The following is a 4,715-nucleotide window of genomic DNA, read 5'->3' on the forward strand; positions in this document are numbered from 1 at the left end:
CTACAATGATGAAAGGGAATCACTTGTACTTCCTCAGAAGGGACAGAAAACCTGCTACTCACATGATCTCAACTTAGGGAACAAACGAAATGTCACCATTTAGAGTTACAGTATAACAGCAACAGGTAAGCATGAAACTCTCCCAATCGAGGTCTCAAACTGGGTATTTTGATTTTTAAATCCCCTTCCTCTAAACAGTGGTGGTGAGTTCATTTCCTGTGTTTTCCCAATTATTCTCTTTGATGGAGAGAAGGCTGATGGAGTCTAAAGAAAAGGTAAAATTCTGAGGTGTTCATGTTTGACAGAGAGCTCTGCGGTGCCTGGAAAGACTGGGCCAGGCTTAGCCTAAAAATGAGGACTCTATTAACAATGTATTCGGGGGTCCCAGATTTCTGTCTTGAGGAAGCCAGGCCCCACGGGCTGAGCGGTCGGAGGGGACAGGACGCACTGGCAGGTGGGCCGGGAAGAGGACGGCGACCTCCAGCCCAGAGCCCCTGCATGCCGCGCAACCCACAGTGGGAGCTATGGTCAGAGGAAGACCTTTTAACCAATGGATAGAGTGGGTAAGATATGGAATACCTACCTTCAAATACAGATGTCAGAATCTTTTTGGTCATGAGGGAGGAAGCCATAGTGAAAATGTGGACAGGAACTCCAAGAGGTGTTTGTCTATCAAAGAGAAAAGCATCAGTCTGGTAGACTCCACTCCTCTGCAGCAAAGCAGTCCCTTAAGAGAAAATGTTGGCATTAAGTCCTTCAAAGAATTCTTCCAGGAGAAACCAAAACAGTGCTACTGAAATCCCTCATTTGTTGAAATAACCATCGAGAAGGATAATGACTTGTGTGTCACCCCAGGGACGAGACTTACACGAAGAGATTCCAGCTCTCGACGTGCCCCACGGGGTGAAAAGAAAAAGCATTCTTGTTCCACAGACTCAGAGTTCTTCGAATACTGATAAAAAGTTTGGTAGAGCTCAAAGTGCACTGCGAAGGCGAGAGTGAGCTCAGCGCGCGACATGGACGGTGTTTCTAGCAGAACCATTGGGAGCCACTCTCTGAGACAGAGGTTACAGGACGGACACGGTGGGCTTTTGTTTTCCCATGAGAAAACACCAAGCAGTCGAAGTCCCTCTTTTCCAATAAACGAAAACTACATCTTTCTGAATTAATGCTCAAGAAATGCCCTTTTCCTGCTGGCTCAGATTTAGCCCCCAAACGGCATTTGATTAAACAGCATACAGCTCCCCTGAGCCCACATTCAACATTTTTTTTTTTGATACATTTGATCTGTCCTTGGTTTCTACAGATGAAGAAGACAGACTTAGGGAAGACGGCTTAGTATTAAAGACGGGGTACCCCTCCCGGTGCACAAATACATACATTTGAAGCTACCACGCAGGTGAATCCCTTATATAAACTGGAACCAAAGTTAGCTCCGAGAATGACGGAAATGAGCGGGGACAGTTCTGCAGTTCCACAAGCTACTTGTGACTCAGAAGAGGACACAACCACCCTGTGTTTGCAGTCACGAAGACAGAAGCAACGCCAGGTGTCTGGAGACAGCCACGCCCATGTTAGCAGACAGGGAGCTTGGAAAGTCCACACCCAGATTGATTACATACACTGCCTTACGCCCGATCTGCTTTGGATCACAGGGAATCCCCGTTCCTGGGGAGCGATGGATCGCTATGAAGCAAAAGCCCTTCCGGAAGGGAAACCTGAAGGCACATTTTTGCTCAGGGACTCTGCGCAAGAGGACTACCTCTTCTCTGTGAGCCTGCGCCACCACCACAGATCCCTGCATGCCCGAAATGAACAGTGGAATCACAACTTTACTTATGAGGACCCATGTGTTTTTCATTCTTCCACTGTAACAGGGCTTCTAGAACATTATAAAGATGGCTTTTGAACCACTGCTTCCTATATCTCGGAATAGGACCTTTCCTTTTAGCCTGCAGTACGTCAGCCGTGCAGTCAGCTGCAAGCACTACGGTCAAAGGAATTCATGGGCTCCCTCTACCATCAGTGTTATGGAATTTCAAAAACAGTACCTCCATAAACAAAAGATTAAGGTTCGCTGGCTAGAACGGGGACTAGTCAAAGCAAAGTAAGCTCTTCTGTCCCCAAAGGGCATGAACTAGTCTTGCGTTCACGTGCATCGGTATGCTTCTCAGAAGCGCGGTAACAGCACTAGATTTTCTCAGGCAGTCTGTAAGTTTAGTTATTAGTCTCTGCCCGATGCTGTTACTTACTCAGACGGACGCGGTGCCTACTGAACCAACAGTTGTCTAGCAAAGCTATGAAGACACCTGCCAGTTTAGCCAACACTTTGGTTTCCAGGAGCCGTAGTACTCAAGTGAGGTGACTCTGGTGCATTCACTATGAAGGATTCTATTTCTCACTAAAGAACAAACTACTAGTATTGGAAAAGCATTCCAACAGTGTGACTAATGTTTGAAATTACTTTTCTCTAAGAATTTTTGGGTAATCTTCCAAAAGTTAGTGATGTTTGTAGTTACTATAAATCAAGCTTTAGAAGTGAAAACAAACAAAAAACCCAAAAGACCGCCTTCCTTTAAAGGAAAAAAACAATGCAACTTTCTGGCCACAAGGACATAGTGCAATTCACTTAAAGTGTTGATGTAGTTCATAGTCTCCTTTTCTCTTCTTTGAAAGGTAGTTAAGTAAACCAGGTTTTCTAAATAGTCATTCTTAAAATTTCAGACTTACAAAGTTTCGTATTAGAATATTTATTTAAAGGTCCTAGGTATTAAATTTTTTCAGTGAATGCTTTAACTTAAAACAGGCATTTGGAATAGCTGCTGCAGCTGTAGTCCTGTGTGTGATTTCTTTTTGAAGTTGACATGTGCAGTCTAAATATTGTTTCACTAAAGTTGGATGTTTCCTGTACCCAAGATGAGTTCATGAACCATGAAGGAAATGAGACAAGAAATCACCCCAAGTCAGACAGTAGTAACTACAGTGGTTGCTGATGTTGAGATTGTTAAACTATAATTAATTATTTAGATAGCAGTATTTATCTTTGTTGTAAGCTCTTATAGCTGAATTGTTTAAGTATAATTTATAGAACTTAACTACAGTTAATTCTTCATGGAACAAACTGAAGTTTAAATTGCACATTCAAAAGGTACTGCACAACCATTTTAACTTTAAATTAAATAACTTTTCTTAGCACCTTTTTGGTCATTTAGAATAGTATGTAATACAACTTGAGTGTGTGCTGTGGGAAGTGTTACCAAGTCTAGTGTCTGTTTAGTGTTGAACTGAGTCTTCAGTTCTGGCCAACACATTTGCCCTACAGTAGCCGCCTGCATTCTTGTGTCCTTTTGTTACTGTGCTCTGTATCGCTAGTGAGGGTCCTTAATTTCCTTACCAACTGCTAAAGAAGGTCATTTTATATCCCTATGGCTATTGCCAAGGCTACAAAATAGAAAGCTATATTTGTATGCAACACTAACCCTTTGATTGCTAATGTATACTTCTGCTTGCTGTGCCTTGTTAGGCTGCTTTTTTTTTTTCTCTTTGTATATCTGCTGTTTTATACATTTGCAACAGTTTGTCCTGTATGTGGAATGCTTTGGGGTGTTAAGTAAGCATTATCTGACAACCTACTACAGTTAAGGCAGATTTATCTACAGTCTAATATTGACATACCAGAGTAAGCTAACTAAATCTAATGCTTTTCTAATAATCACATATACTGTGGAACAGTATAGTTACTGAAAATCACTGTACAGTTTAGGTCACAACAGAACATTCCCAGGGAAATGATAAACAGTATCAATTTCTCTGATTGTGAAAGTGAAAGACAGAACTATGAGTGATGTAGTAAATGAGTATTTACAGCGTCCAACTGCATTAGAGACAGGTTAAATGAAGTCTTCTGAACTAATAGTGCATTAGCACCACTTATTGGTTTGGGGATCATTTTATTGATAATAAATGCCCCAAATGTAGAACTTTATAACCAAATACTTGGCCATTTTAATGCCAATGGGTATTGAAGGGACTTAAAATTTCTGTTATTTCTAGAAGTCCCTAAAGAACATATACCAAAGTGTTTGAGAACTTCATCCAAACCTACTTTAAAAGCATTATGTGCAATTAAGTTATTATAAAATAATTATATTGCATAATTGTTGGGTTTGTTTTCTTGAACTTACAATGTACCTGGAAAATAAACCTCTTGAGAGAAGAAAGTCCATACTGATTACTGGAAAAGGACTACATATGCAAGCATGACGGTGTTTTGAAGAGGTAACTTGAAACTCCAAGAAAGCACTTGATGTTTTTACATGCTTGTAGCAAATTATAGTGTTGTAACTATAGTTTTATAGAAAGTATTAATGCTTTAATGTATTTCAAATTTTTCATGTTAAATGGAAGTTTTCTTAATGTGTAACTATTTGAGTTTATGTAAGCACGGTGCTAAAAGTCACTTATGTTTCAATTTATGTATAATATTAATATGTAGCTTTTGCTTCAATTTTTTTTCTTCAGGTATTAGTGGCTTACATTTTAAAAAAGAAAAAGCAGCATGAAAGAGTGCCTAAGTCTATATTCACTGTGTCTTTTCTGAATCCCACTGTAGCCTGTCAACTGAATGTTGTTTCTGTGGTCTGTTTGCCTTTCATTATAAGCCAGGAAATTATTTAGAAGTTGGGACATGTCATAGTGAAATAACCCAAGGAAGG

General features: G+C 40.3%; 1 pseudogene; it reads left to right on the forward strand.

Annotated features, from left to right (window-relative positions):
* The first annotated feature begins 550 nt into the window (after window positions 1-550).
* LOC104860958 lies at window positions 551-2,111 on the forward strand (annotated as a pseudogene).
* The last annotated feature ends 2,604 nt before the right edge of the window (window positions 2,112-4,715 follow it).

The sequence above is a fragment of the Fukomys damarensis genome, unplaced genomic scaffold, assembly GCF_012274545.1.
Source record: "Fukomys damarensis isolate Sample0158 unplaced genomic scaffold, DMR_v1.0_HiC HiC_scaffold_9, whole genome shotgun sequence".
NCBI classification, from domain to species: domain Eukaryota; kingdom Metazoa; phylum Chordata; class Mammalia; order Rodentia; family Bathyergidae; genus Fukomys; species Fukomys damarensis.